This window comes from Aphis gossypii, chromosome 2, assembly GCF_020184175.1.
Source record: "Aphis gossypii isolate Hap1 chromosome 2, ASM2018417v2, whole genome shotgun sequence".
NCBI classification, from domain to species: domain Eukaryota; kingdom Metazoa; phylum Arthropoda; class Insecta; order Hemiptera; family Aphididae; genus Aphis; species Aphis gossypii.
In genome coordinates this window covers 34,053,860-34,070,993 of record NC_065531.1, presented here as the reverse complement: position 1 = coordinate 34,070,993, position 17,134 = coordinate 34,053,860, and the positions used below count along the sequence as shown (strand labels likewise).

The following is a 17,134-nucleotide window of genomic DNA, read 5'->3' as shown; positions in this document are numbered from 1 at the left end:
CTTATTTTTTCCGATTAAACTATAAATACTTTTTTAGTTTTCTTGATTAGACGCTCTTTCTTTTAGTGATTTCGTCAAAATAAAATTCGTCTTTGGAAATACAAAATTCATTTTTGTAAATGTATTCCTCGTGAACTGATGCAACAAGGATTCTATGACTAATCTTTTATATTTTGGTGGATAACATTTAATATATTATTTTTTTTTTTCTAAAAATGTTTAGTTTTTAAAAAAATTATATTTATTGAAGTTCCGTGTAATTAATTGATAAATAAGATATCTAAAATATAAGTTGTAATAAAATTGTTTAACTGAAAATATATCTTAATTTTGACAAATAAACATTTACATAATTTTATTTTTTTTCTTTAATATTCTTGATATTTAGGTTAACTGATATCAAAATATTGTTATCGGTTAACATTCAATAATTAACACGGTACATATTATCATAACAGTATTTGTATAAATTGAGGATTCACATTTCTCTTACTGTTATATGTACCTACTTTTAGAATTAACTCTCATAATAAATTGTATACATCTTAAAATTTAAATCAAATAAATATAGATATAAATAAATAAAGACTTGCTCACTTTAATTCAAAATTTATTTTGTAACTTGTTATGGATGAGATTTAGATAAATGAGATTAATATAAATCATTTTTGGCAAAAATACTGTAAATGTTTTGTATAAAAATAGTACAATATTATTTGGTAATATTTAATCAAACTCGGTGTTCTTGTATTTCCAATTTTCAAACTATATACGTACTTATTTGTACTTAGTACGGTTCTTAAATAATGTATACTCAAAATTTAAACTTTTATATGCATTCTTTTACAATTTTACACTAGAACAAAGCAAAAGTTTTAGGATGAGTATTAATTTTTAATTATAAATTTAAAACGTTCTTATAATCTTACATAACTTTTGAATAGTATATTAAATTACATTGCAATGTTTTTATTTTATTTTTATGAAATTTAATTTTCACGGATTATTAGAAGGACCAATATAAAAACAAAAAATAACAATTTTAAAGTTGTTAAATATTTTAACTGTTAAGTGATTGTTCGAATAATTTGAAAAATATTAAATTAAAGCTCAGGAATGATTTTGGTCGTATATTACACATTTGAAAATATATATTTATGTGACTAAAATTATGTAAAAAAAAAAAATGAAAGTATTCTAAACTTGCAAATGTGAATACATTTTCACGTAATTCGACATATTTACAAAATAAATAAAATAAAATAAATTATTGTATGTAATACGAATTTAGTTGTTATTTATTGTATAGATTATGTCGATCCCAATCGTACTCGTAATGAATATAAATTCCTAAAAATTTCTCGAGAAAGAAATAAAAACGTTCTTAATATAATATGCAGTAAGTAAACTCGACACGGAAATATATGTGTAACGTTGCAAAAACCTGGTGCACTCGTATCTTTTTTGTAAATAATAGGTAACACCGTATCGTGTATAGGATAATGTAATCAATGTTTGGAAAATAAATAATAATAAAAAAAAAGTATATAGAAGTATAATAGTAATATTATAGGTATAGATTAATGTCAAACAAAAAGTACGCTCGAAAATATTTCTGTGATGTAATCTAAAATCCAATGTCTATTCCACCGAATGTGTGTATAAACACATTTAAACAGTCCAATTGAATTTTTTTTAAAAAAAAATACTATTATCATCTGTGTATCTGACCCACGCGTGTGATAAATGTTTTTAAAATGGTATCGTCAGTCAATCGTGATGCTAATATTATTAAAATATAATGTAAAATATACGCTCAAATAAGTAAATATCTCACGTACGTCAGCGGATAGAGAGTTCCATCAACGGCGACAAAAAATGGTGAAGTTCAGTATCATACCGTGATATTAAATTATCCGTATTAAATGCACTAACATAATATAATTCAAACGTTATGCGATTTACACGTCTGAAATCTGATTAAATACTTCGGTGAGCAATATACAAGTGAGTGAGACCACAGCGACATTCAACGGAATAATATTATTAAAACGATACGCGTTTTACCGAGTAAAGTAATAATAATAATAATAATAATAATTGTGGGTCAACTCGGCTGTTGGACCCACGTTTGGTGACAATGGCGACTGAAGTAGCCTCTGGCCGTGGTGAAAAGGTCCGATGGCCCACAAAGTTTTCCGGACGCATGTGGTCGTATTCGCATTAACTATGTCCAGGCTAATTTCGTCAGCACAAGAGTTTGACTACAAATTTTTAAACGTCTTTACATTTTTTATTTTGTTCTCAATCTTCTAGAAACACAGATAAATAAACTATGTCTAACGTTAAAGTGTTTCCGCTACGAACAGTGAAGTGTCTTAGGACTTTCTTTTTTCAAAGCACCTGAAACTATTTGATCACATATTATTTGTTTGAAATAAACTTTGCATGCCAGACTTATTGATCCTGAATGTTCAAGTCTTGCAAATAGAAGATAAATGATCGAAAACATACAATTTAAGATTAGATTATACTGAGTAGTTACAGTATTATTAAGTTTGTGATTGATAATCGTCGATTAAACGGATTTTTCATTCGTTCTTCAAGTATAAACATTTTTAATTTAAACACAACATTTTTTTGTTGGTAAAAATATAAAAATAATGTATTTATTTTGATGAAAATGAGATATTATTTCCATAAATATGCTATTTCAGGGTATACGTTAGGATTAAAACTTTACGCATTTTGTAACACATTAAGCAGTTATGATGAATTTCACAGAATATTCTACCAATAATCGTTGCAAACCGTACTCGATAGCTGAATTATTTTTATGATAATGATTATTATTAGTGTAAGTGTTATTATAAAGTATTGAGAGGGTTTGAATCAAAAATGTTAACTTTAAAATACCTCAATAATGTATGAAAAATACAATAAAATATGTTAGTTGAGAAATTATCTTTAATGATACACAGTACTTTTACGAATTGGTGTATAAGTATATACGTAAGTAAGTATATAAGTATATATGTATATGTTTTAAAGGTAACTAAATTTTTTTCTTATATTGGCATCCGTGTGTATCATGAGAATGGTTGAGTGGTTTATCGTATGGAATTTTATTCTTCGTTTTATTTTTTTTCAATAACCGTTCCACAATCATCGAAATACTCCAAAACTATAAGTGAAATGTTTTATATATATATATAAATTAATGAAAGAGAACTGATGAGTAACATTTTTTCCCCTTCAAACATTCCTCTCCACTCGGGTTATCTTCTTTGTAGAGCATTTTAGGGAATTCTTTTGATTTCTTTTACAATAACTTACGACAATTAAAGTAAAAATAAAAGGTTAGTTTACGTCAATAGTACATATTGCAATATGTATGTAAAAAATATTTTAAATGGCAACCAATTCGTTATAGATGACAGTTTTCAGTGATATTTCTAATATATTTTATTTATTATTTAAATAAACTGGTATAATAATTTAAAAATAATTATAAACATGTATGGCTTTATTAATTCTTTATTATATTTATTTTCAAAAAATAATTACAATTTTATAACTACTAAGTACAAATTTAATAAGCAAACGAATTATATTAATTGATGTACCTATATTCTATTTTGTAGTTTTCACGTTTTGAATTTTATCTAAACAACATAGGTCATTATCATATTATTATAAAATATTTAGTTCAATTAAATACATATATGCCATTAAGAAAATATTTTAATAGATATGGACAATATAATAGAACAAAATAAAATATATATAAAACCCTATTCATCATATGGAAAATAAAAGTATTAGTTATATTATTATATCTTAATACATAAAAAGAATAGCATTTCGGTAACAATCATCATTTTTTACAAAAGTTTGAGTCTTTGTTTAGTACCGACAGTGACAACAACAACATTGTTTTTAAAATACATCATATATACCTGTTGTCTATTATAATATATGCAGAGTATAATACTATAATATTTCAGTTGCAATGCGTATTTTAAATGAGAATTTTTTTAATGGATTATGCACAATGTATGATAATATCAAATGTTACGAAGTATTGAGATAAATGTGAAAAGAATTTTAAAGTAGACAAAATAATAAAAAATATATTATTATTTTAGTAATTTACTTTGGTTATATAAAATCCAATTAATCCAATTAATATGTTAGGTATAGTTACAGTAAATTAAATAATTCATGTATTTATATATTCTTTTAATTTAATTTTATAAAGCAGTTTAATTCAAATGATAATAATTAACTGAATTACCTTAATAAAATGTTGTATGTCCCCAGATATCCTAAAAGATTTATTCGATTTTGTTTTTATTCGTTAACTTATGTTACTTATTTGTGAATTTGTGAATTTGTGACGTAAACAATGAATTATACATACGATTTTGAAGATTAATAATATAGGATTTGTCTTATTTATGTTAAATATAAATTTTGAATTAATATATTAAACAGTAAGAACTTGTAAATCAAATGTTGTCGGTACTAATATGTTAGTGTAAAACTAAATACTCTAGATCTATACAAATGTAATTTGATCTCAATTCAATTTTCAGTAAAATCATAAACCAAACTGATATGTTGTATATATTATTAATTTAACGTACTATAAAAACGTTTTTTTATTATTTTAAAATTATTATTTGAGATATTTTTTTTTCTTTTGAAAGTTCTTGCTATAAAAATTCAAATTCAATTTAAAACCCACTCGTTAAACGTGTAATGTACATAAACCAAAATACGACTTGGAGCTCACATTTTATACGTATGAATTTAAAACCGTATAGTATATGAAATTAACTATTATTTTACGTTCATAATAATAATAATGGTTTCTTTTTTTAATTACTAAAATTTATCACTTATGTGTATCGAGTATAAATGCTTAGGTTATTGTGTAATAGATAGATAAATTTAAAAATATTTTATTCTTAACATTAAAAAAATTATTTCATTTAAACGGCAAGATCTGAACGTAACAGCGTAGAATCAACTTGCTAAAATTACAATTATGAAAGTTTAAATATTAATTTTCAAACAAATAACATCAAAAGGATCTAAATCAAGAACTACTAATTTACAGTGATGCTTCTATAAATAACAATGCCATCAGTTATAATTTTAAAATGATCATTGATTTAATAATGTATTAATGTTAGAGCTGAAACAATAAATTGAATATTAAAATGTCTATAGTCATCGATTTCAAATTATTAACAATTAATTGTATCAATATATTTATATTCTATGCTATTAAAGTTGTTTGGATTTATAAATTTATGTCAATATTTAACATTTATAAATCAAAATATAAATACGATTTTATTCCATAAAAAATATTGTTTATTTATTGTTAAAGATTATAGTTAGTTGTTGTTAAATTAAAAAAGAAAATGTATAGTAGACACCTAGAATATTTTTTATTTTATTTATAAGGCAATGAGAATCACTATCCTGATATTTATATTGAATATATAAAGCTATTTTTTTTTCATATACACAGTTATCAGTATGAAAAGAGTGCATTTTAAAGTGTAAAAATGAATAAATGTGAAGCTAATACTTTTTTCAAATTCTCTTATACTTTACATATTTTATATTTTTTTTGAATATTGATCACAAAATTATGATACCCAAAAATTTAGAACAAATTTCAGACAACCGACTAACTATTAAATAATACTTAAATTATGATGTTTTGTATAGCATTTAAATAATCATAAGAAAATTATTTTAGTAAAAAAAAATTTAAAAAATTATATTTATTAAATAATATAATAAATAATTGTTTTAATATATAATTAAAATGTATTCTAAGTTTAATTTTTTAACGGGTCTTAAAGTTATTAGCAATATAAATAGACTAGATTACTTTAATGTGGCAGTTTCCTTTATATGGTCCAATTTTTTGTTTTATCTTATGCCTATATTATTTGGTGTCTATGAATGTTAAATACTGAATAATGGTGAAAACTTTACTTATTATTACATAATATAATGATATACAAACTACCTATGTACGATAAAAAAATGATAACCATATTTTAATAAATAAATATATATAATATTTCATATATTATTATACAACTATAAAACAAAATGTGTTTAAAATAATATAGGCCTTAAATGTGTTCACTGTTAAATGGTGTTATTGAACACTAGTATATTTTATTATTCAAATATAATATTATGTAATATATTTTATTATTTATTGTGTAGCAACCATATTAAAAATATATATTATACAATTTGCTATACTATGATGTTTATAAGACAAGTTTTGATGTACCTACTTGTATTATGTTTCTATGGTAACTTTATTATGTCATCACCAATATATTTAATAGATTCATTATTGATGTTCAGTCAAATAACCCTATACAAACCTTAAAATGTATTTACAATATTATGTATACATTTTCGTTAAATATATAATACATAAAATATGTATACATAATATTATATATACATTTATAATAAGTACCATATATAGTACCTTATATTTTTAATGTGGACTTTTTTTTATTAATTTAACGATGTATTCATATGTATAATGTATATACAGTATACACTATACATTATTATTATGGAAAAGAATGATGGCCCAACAGTTAAATGACACAATTAAAATTCAAAATATAATATACCTTTGAAACGTTTTTAGTATGTATTAAAAAACCTAAATTATGATTTTTGTTCAATACATTAAAATCAACAAGTGATAAATTCAAACTTTGAATTATTTTAAGAAGAGAAATCATATAATTGAATGTCAATTTTTTAGGTTAATTGTAATGATCAAGATAAGAGTATTATAACTATTTATTGAATCGTGTTTTTAATTCGTTTCGAGATTTATCACAAAACGTTAATACATATGTGAGATTTGGTACTTCCATAACCATATTTTGCATTTATTCATTGCGATTCTGTGCACTAAAAATAGTTTAAAATATAGGTATAATAATCAGGTACCCAAGTCACGTTATGAAAATAGGTATATCAGAGTTGTTATAAAAACGTTATTTTTGATTTTGTTTGAATCACTAATACTAATAATATATTAAAAATGTAATACTTTTAATCAAACACTTGAATATAATAATAAAAAAAAAAAATAAATGTTCAATAATTATACAATATAATTTAAACTATATTAAGAATGTTTGGTTAAGTAAAAATATTTATAATAATGATAAAGAAATGAAGTTATATCATCATACAATGAAATTATTCTTTTGTTAGACTCTCGGATATTTTTATATCGGTGGAAACCCTCACAAAAAAACAAAACAAAAAAAAAATTGGGTAACGAAAACAGCTACCACAAAACAAACGTATAATAATATATAATATTGTTATATACTCCAATAGAATACTTAAACATAATATGCAAACCTTCCAGTATATTGTAATTTCGAAACTGCAAAATATGTGTCAACAAACGAAACGAGAATGAATAAAGATTGATTGATTTTCCAAAAAAATAAACAATACAAAACATTCATATGTGTACCTTATTTGTATTGACTTCAATTTGGTGTCAAATAAACAACAGCCTTATGATAAAACGAAATAAAACAGATTTAACCACTTCATCGATAAAATTATAATAACAAATTTGTGAAATTTGTATTATACTAAAACACGTATTAAAATATATTAAATACAAAAATCTTAGCCAAATAAACTGGAGTAACTTTCAACAACAATTGTAATAGATATATATATAATAACTTATATAAGGTAGTTGTAATAATATTCTATTATCATGTTTAATGACAAGTTTCTAAAAATTATGATCTAGTGTAATGTTAACATTTAGAATACCCAATAGGTATAAAAATCATCATCATTAAAAAAGAAGAATATAAATACAAAAAAATAAAAATAACTATTAAATTGTGGCATTAATAATTTGGTCGATTGAAAATAGATATTGATTTTTGAAAAAAAAAGAAACTAAACGACCATAAATGCATTCCACATAATATTATTATCATTCGTCATAATATTTTATAGCACATGACTCTAGTTGGATAAAATTCCACGTCCCACTAGGGTTTTATAGACTAACCTGTATATGCCTGAGTATATACAATCTTACTCGGGGGACCCACGATGAGTCTAGAGTAGCTGTGGAGGATAAGTAGACGGTGGGATGGTTGTAATTCAAAATCCAATATGCTGAAGTTCGCCAACGAAAAGCGGATCAAAAAAAAAAAAAAAAAGTGAAACACGTGTGTATAAGACCGCGCAAGTAGTTTTCGTTATCGACCCTCGAGCAGATGTCGATTTCCCACCGTCATCGTCGTCGTCTTATAACACCCCACCTCTACTACACACTCGTCACCAAGATGCTTTTCACTCCCCGTCGATCCACATCTATTTCCGTATTCTTATCACGTATTTGGTCCGTCACAGGCGCTAAAAGTATCATCATATCGCCGTTCCTGAATCACACACGCACACACACACGTATACCACACGTCTCGATCCAACCCGCCGCCTGACTAAGGTTTTCTCTCTTTGTATGTATAATATATTATAGGACCGATTTCATTCAGGGCTCGTACCCCTTTACCTAACATTATAACCACGTAATTTTGTGATGTATACAAAATAATAAACATTTTTTGATTCGTTTTGCTTCTAGCAGGCACGCGCAGAATTTATATTTGAAGAGGGGAAGGATGTGGTACACAAATACACAAATATAACACTATTTTGACTTTCACAACATCGACAGCTGTCAATAATAACTATTAATTGTATCATCGTTATCGATCAAAGGCTATATGGTTATATTATGGCCGCTTGATTTGTACTCCAAGTTATAAATCTAAAAATACTTGTCACCAAATGTACAACTTTACTATTAATAAGATAGTAATATTAAAATCGAATTTAAAAAAAAAAAATCATCATTGTAATATTATATTTATGACAAGTCAATATTATACTAGGTATAACAATGAATAATCTAATATGAGAAATAAATATATACTTTTTTTATAGTGGTAGTGTGTCTTAGCAACAAAGTTTCCCCTGGGTGATCAATTAACTCCAAAACCATGAAGCATCGAAAAAGATGTAAAAATGATGATCAAGACTTCCGTTTCAAGTAAGTTATTGTGAACAACTCTATGATAAATAGAACTCTTTACTATTATTCAATACACACTTGAGTTTATACAATTATCTGATCACCCTTAAAAATAATTAAGAACTTAACCATTTTAAGAACTTGAGTCTATTAACTATTTAGTAGATCACTGTCTCTCCATTAGTTATGGAACATTAAATAACTTATAATAATAATATTGATAATGAAAACATATTTGTGTATGCATATTGTTATTTCATTACGAGTTTTATGTATTGTACGAAACTGTCTGAACAAAATCCGATATTAATATAGTTTATAATTTATAATAATATGTGAATGATAATATTAATTGGACAGTTTAATTGATCATGATTACTCAAACAGTTTGTGAAAATTAGAATGTTAATAACTATCATGTAATATAAAACAAAAATAGTTAAACTAAATTTATAAAATCTGTATAATTTATTATTTTTGTTTTTTATCATTATGATTCATAACCCTTTTAATTAATTACGAAAAAAATAAACTCTAAGTTATAATATTTGTATTATTGTATATAACATATAACAATTTCTTTTTGATAATTTTAATAAACAATCTAGTAGGTACCTAATGTTTATTATTTAAAAATTTAAAGATAAAACCATAAAAAAAAAAAAGATTTAAATTTATGTGTAGCAAAGCAATTAAAAATGTACAAATATTATGAATTTTAATAGAATTCTTTTACTTAAAAAAAAAAAAAATTTAATAAATTTAAATTTTATAAAAACTTACCCGCAGTATCAGATGAATGGTGTTTTGCTGGTTTTAATTGTAAAATATATCTGTAAGAAAAAAAAAATTAAGATTAAGATTAATTTACACAAGCATTTTGTATACGTTTTCAATCATAATTGATAATATATAAAAATACCATTAATAATCAATAAAATAATTTAAAATTTAAAATGTCTATATTTTATAATATATGTTTAATTGAAATTTTATATTATTAAATACAAATATAAAAATAAATTCAAAATTCATCTTTATGATGGAATTAGCATATTTTTTAGCGTTTCAGATTAGTTAGATCGTTTATCCGGATTCGTCGTGGCAAGAGCCATATATTTTTGACACGTGAATGGAAGGAGGTGGTTGTAAATTATCCTTTCATGGATTAATGTTCGTAATATTATTTACCATTTTAAAATGCTTCCGAGCCGTTTGCTATGGGATAACTCTGCCAACATAAAACCGTTAATAATCTACGTGGGCTAACTGTGCTTAGGGTTATGGATGGTTTTTTATGTTTTCCTCAGAAAGAAACGCCCAGGGACTTCATTTTTTACTAATATATATAATATATTATATATTATAAAGAACTTTTCCAATCATTGAATTTCCATTTATTATACAGGTGATTGTTTCAATAAAATTATTTTTTACTATAATTTTAAAGTGTGTAAACCTTTTTATTATTATTATTATTTTTATTATACAAATATAGTAATTTCGATTTATTACCGATTTGAAAATTCCTACTTTTAGAGTATATGTAAATATATTTATAACACTTGAAAGTAACTGTGTATTGAGGTTCTATATCATATTTATTTAGTCCTTATAAAACATTACGTATAGAAATAACACTTGTTTAGGTCTCGTCTAAAATAAAAATCAAATAGTTCTTGTTTTGGAAAGACATTTTTTTTATAAAATAATAAAAAACATAATAAATATTTTAACTAACCTATTTTTTAAATAATAGAAAAAAAAATCCCTATTAAAAAAAAAAGAATATCAACAGTTTTAAAAATACTCGAAATACTCGATTGCGTAATTAGATTATTTTAAATTGTATTATTATTTTAGATAAGCTCTTTTTAATACTTTATTTGTTTTATATATTTTCGTTCTCTAAATACGTGAACTAACGGAATTTGAAAGTAGTATATTATACGAATAACCTATAAAATGCTTTGTCTATAGGGATTTACCTTTCAATTTTTAAGTCATTAATATAGAGGTAGTATTAATAATTTATAAACATATATAAATTAGAATTCGTGACACGTTCAATACAATTGGTAGAGGTAGGGAGTAAGAATGCACTGGCCAAAGCTTAACACAATTTTAATAACTACAAGAAAAAAAATTAAAAAGTGTGTATTATTATTTCATAAAATTATATGTTTTTTTTTCTTAAACCTCTAAAAAATAATAACAACAAAATAAAATAAAATTCTGAATGAAAAGTGACAGATTATTTTGTTAAATGTACCGACTAGAGTTCAAAGTAGAGTCACTAAGAAATTGAGAGTCCAGTCTACGCGAATCCTGAAATGTCAATATACTTGAGTACTTTAACACGTTGACCATTTTATTGTATTTTTTCTTTACCTTTTTTCATTTCTCCAATCGAAAAATAGAAGGTCCTCTGAAAATAAAAGCTAAATATCCGGTCAATACGCGTCAGTGGTTTAAAAAAAGCCGGTGTCATTGTTATTGCATTTCTGAATCCTCTCAGTAGGGAATTACTATACAGCTTTTTAAACTTTTTTTTCATGTTCATGAAACCTTCAGTCGATTCGGTTCAATTCCTGCCGAATATTGTGTCCAAATTTAGGGAGTAAACTGCTATAGTAAATAAAATAAAAACAATATCTCTATCACTCAAATCAGACAATCGAAAAAAAAAAAATTTGAAATACCTACTGCATACTGTGTAATTGAATTATTGTATACTACATTACACGATGTATGAATGTGGTTATTATAATAATATTGTTATTTTACCTATTATAATTGTATAATCTTTATTTTATCTAAATTTGTTTAACTGTAAAACATTTCAAATTTTAATAATTACTCTTAAGTAAAGTAAACTTTTTAAATAGGCTTATACAATAAAAATTACATATGTTAATTTAAAAAATCTGAGATTTGGCAATTAAAATCTTCAATATACAATAAATAATAAATAATAATATAGACAATCAAATAACTATGATATATATGGTTAATAATACTATAAAATTAGTAATTACTGTTAATTTTTATCGTTTTTTCTTTAATATTATTATAATAATGCATATAATCATCCAGTACAATATTATATCTTATAGTATTTATACTATAATGATTTTACATATCCAACACAATTAACGAACTATATCAATATAAATAGATTTATTTATACTCTCTTTTTTTTTAGATTTTGCATATTTTGAATATATTATTTGTTAATTTGTGCTCGATTATAAATCTGTACTGTTATGTTCTTATACTTAAAACTAACTTTTAATAGTACTTGATAAATTAATACTCAGGTATCAACTTGTAGATCATTTTTTTTTTTACAAAGTCAAATATGAAAAAATGTTTTCACCTGATAAAATAAATTATGATGAACTACATGGGTCGTAGGTAGGTAATTAAAAAAGTATAATACAAAAATGAAAAGTTTGAAGAAAATAAAAATATAATTTTTATCAAAATTCATTTAATTATAAAAATATAGTTTAAAATTGTGTAAAATATTCCAAACAATAATATTATAAGTTCAATAATAAAAATAAACATTTTATTTAAGAGTATACTAAATTATTTATATATTATATTATTCTATTATTTTATATACTATTAAATTATGTAGTTTATATTTACTAAATCAACAATTTGAATGTTACTTTAAGGTACCTATATTATTGGTATTATCCATAAAAAGTTCCTCCTTACGTTTTAGACTTATTGTTATTTTTGGAAATGCATTGTTCTTTATTTTCAATAGAGCCAGAGAATTCTCCAAATCGAATTGTAAAATAGCTTATATATACAATATAGCATGAAATAAAACAAAAAAAAAAAACATTCGATAAAAAAAAAAGATTTATCGTTACCGTTAATGCATTACTTTTCTTTTATATGTAATATGTCAATAGTAATTACATTCTTTACAAAATTATTGTAAAATTGGTTAAAAATGTTTCTAATATCATCAAGAAAATAATATTATTGAAATTCGTCGATCACAGCATCACGTTTGCAAACAAATATTATCGAATTAGTGTCAATAATGATGGCGTGATCAACGGACAACGAACAATACTTAACTAGTATTATCATCAATATCAACTTCCACCGTGTGTGGATATATTTTAGTTTCTCGTACACTCCGATTCAACGATTACACTACTAGATTATACCACTATTTTATTAAGTAGTAATATTATTATTTTATCGTCATAACCAACACTAGCCGTTTTTAGTTTTTCGTGCTGCGATGAATGGTAAAAAGTTCGACGATAGATATCCCGTGTATGGTTGTATTATACGATACGGTATTACAATAATGGTAATGATATTATATCCTGCGGAAGGAAACATTGTTGCTTGCATTCGTATGGGTAAAACTGGGATTGTTGTGCGTGTGTTAACCGGGAAAATTGTGGAAACTTTTGTCGCGTTACGCCACAACCGGAAGTGGGTGACGGAAGCTGTTATTGCGCGTCTTTCGAACTTGCGTCCTACAAATCACCACTTTACATCCTCCTCAAAGATTTACCTGAATAACAGTTGAAATAGAATCTTCACATACGCAACTCCTAACCGCGCGTATGTATTGTTATATTATGTATAATATCATTTAAAATAACGAGTAGGTCATTCGCGTGCGTATAATTATAATAACATAATGTTGTATAGCCGAGACTTGATAACTCGAATCTCAAGAGAAAAATAGGTTTGACTTGTGGGCTATTCAAAAGAAAAAAACGACACTGAATTATGAAGGTTTTTAAGTTATCGAGATTTGATTTATCACGACTTATCTATTAAATTATAATAGGTTACTATTTGCTAGCCATAACTTAACCATAAATGGGGTGTGAAATAATGAGGTTATCGCATTGGATTTGGTTGTGGTGGAGGTGGTAGAGCGATGTTGTGAGCAAGGAATGAGTTTTGAGAGGGTAGGTGGCCTCAGGTTTTTTTAAGTCCTAAGTTTTGTACCACCACAAGTCCACTGTACCGTGAGGGTGGTTCCATGAAATAGTGGTGAATCGAATATTATAGCGCAACACAATTTCCAAGGGGCTGTGGACCGTAAACATATATGAGTAGGTACATTAACAATTCATTTAGGTACGTCTACTTGCTGATTTAATATAATATCATCATCATCATCATCAACGAATTCCTGAAGGCATTGAAGAGTTATTAAACAAAGCACTATATAATATACAATATATGTATTGAATGTTCCTAAGTGCTGCATAAGAGCGTTTCGGGTTTTTTGCGGAAACGTCAATCATTTTCTCTCTTCGTCATATAAATATTCTAATGTTCGATGGCAGAATAGCTGATTTATGCAAATTTGAAAAACAAACACTTCAACTGAAGACGGCAATTAAATATCAATTTTAATTGCCTGTGATCATAATAACATTATTATTTCCGTGACAATAATTAAATTCATGCGACTAGGTACTTACGTCAAGGTTTTTTCTTATCAATGTCCCCTTTAAAGTAAAAACTAAAATGATACTATATTATGAAAAGAAATATAGTATTTTTATAATTAAAATTTTGTTATACTACAATGTAATCGTTGTTCTGTTATATAATAAATTAATGAAAGCTATAAATTTCCAAAATTATATATGTTTAATAAATCAACAAGAAATGACATGTCACTGATAAAATATTATTTAGTACAACTTAAATAGTTGTTTAATGAAAAACGTACAGTTAACATACGTATTTATTTGATTAATACTAAAGAGCGATTTTAAAATAAAATATAAAAAAATAAAAAAAGACTTGCTAACTAAACATTATGATAAAATAAATAACACAATATAATTATTATAAATCATAACTTAAATATATAATTAACCATAAATTTAAACTTTAAACTACTATTTGAATTAAATCTAGTAACTTATTATTATGTTGAATTTGAATTTAATTAAATACGTGTTTAAAACAATGTGTTCTTTATTTCAAATACGCAATACACATACTAGTTAGATATTATTTAAGCATGCATTTCTTGTGATTTATTATTTTTATATAATAATTATAAATTAAGGGCTGTCAGGGAAAAGCCCAGTTCAATAAAACTATATTTCCAGGCTGCTTAACGCATCTTATAAACTACCCATAGTAAATAACAATTTTTTTTTTAAATATTAAGTAATATCCATGGAAATTTTCAAAAATATAAATTCATATGTTTGAAAAATATTATAATGAACATCATGACTGCTGAAAATAAAGAACTAAATAAACATTAAATATAGGTACGTGCATTAATAGTCATTAATACAATGAAAATAATTTTATATTTTTAACAATAAATATTATGTTTGTCTTGTAACATTTATTTCATCCAAATAAATTTAAATATAATAAATTATCAAATTTTCAAAAATTCTAAATTGTATTTTGATAAAAAAATAATATAATGTGTTATTTGTTAAAATTTAATAAACATGTTATCAAAATGTAATCGATGAAAAACAAAGTAATTTATAATAGTGTAGATATATATATTTTTTTTTAAATATAAGTTGAATTTTTGACCAAAAACATTACCATTTTTAAAATCTAATTTAAAATTAATTTATGATTAAAAATCAAGTAAATTAATTAAATAATATAATATTTAAATACGTTTTGGAATTATACACGGAATAAGAGAACAGTGCACACAAAAAAATTGACAGGAGACATAGCTAAGGAAATTTATTATCATTAACATAATGTGTTGTGATTATCCATTTAAAAGCTTACATTTTTTTTAGCAGTTAATCGAGTATTAAGGGGATTCCACCCGATACTCTTATATCTTTATCCAATACACGGGTAACAGGATTTTAGATGTATTATTTGTCAAACGCTCTGATTAATATATTGTAGCGATAAGAGTTCTGAACATAGATTTGAATTTGTCGTCAAGTCTTCTTGAGATAGATTTTCTCACATTTTTTAAATTATCTACCCAAATGTCTAAAAACGTTATATTAAAAATTGTCAAATTTCATATTTTGATAAGTAAATAACTAAAAAATCAAAAATATAGAAAAATCGATTTGAAGAAGACTTGACAAAAAATTAAAATCTGTTTTTAGAACTTTATTGCTTCACTATATCAATCAGGACGTTTGGCAAAGAACTTAGAATATGTCTAAATCTTATATCACCCGTGTGTTAGATTAAAACAGAAAATCAGTTGGTAAAATGCCCTTAAATTAAAATAAACATTAGTATCGTTTTGCACAATATTATTATGAATATATTGGGTGATATTATACAAATTTAAATTATGTAGCTTTGTGATTTAACTCGAGCACCTAGGTAGTTAAATTTAAGTGGATACTACAGGTATTGTTTATTTTTATCTAATATCCAATAATTGAGCAACCGTGCATTGGAATTTTCTGCTTCGTGCTCGGTTCTTTATTATTTAGAAAAAAAAAAAAAACAATTAATCACACACATACGTAAAACTATATGAAGAAACTACTCGACCAATAAATGCGACCGGACTCTCCGAATATGCGGAGACGGCGAAAGCTCGGCATTAACGTAGTTGTTTTATTTGTGTCGTTAGCCGCTCGTGGTTGGGTTAATCCGGCGTACGAAATCGTATATTTTACGGTTTGTGAAGTATATAACGAGCATAGGAAGTGTTTTATAGCCACGGCTACTGTACTACACTAGGTACTATATGGTATACTGCTTGCCTCCAACGTGGAGGAAAAGTCCCACCGCCCCCTCCCTCGTTCGGACAAACGTACACACACACACACACACATATATTCATACACAAATGTTGTATGGATATAACATGCGTATGTGTTTGTGTGTGTGGCATGTGTATACGACGATCGGTGTACTGGGGGTGTCTGCTCCTGACGCCACTGCGCCGTTGGTTATTAATTTTCCCGAAAGGTCTCTCCTTCACCCTTTCTCCCGTTACCACCATCGACA

At 25.0% G+C, this 17,134-nt stretch overlaps 1 protein-coding gene across 7 annotated transcripts in view; it reads right to left on the bottom strand.

The window, feature by feature from the left end:
* Nucleotides 1-17,134, bottom strand: part of LOC114127635 (junctional adhesion molecule A-like) — a 284,156-nt gene that overhangs the window by 125,112 nt on the left and 141,910 nt on the right. For all 7 annotated transcript variants that reach the window (XM_050201995.1, XM_027991934.2, XM_027991950.2 and 4 more), the window contains one exon: nucleotides 9,932-9,981. The gene's annotated coding sequence lies outside the window, so the exon portion shown is untranslated. The remainder of the gene's footprint in view (nucleotides 1-9,931; nucleotides 9,982-17,134) is intronic.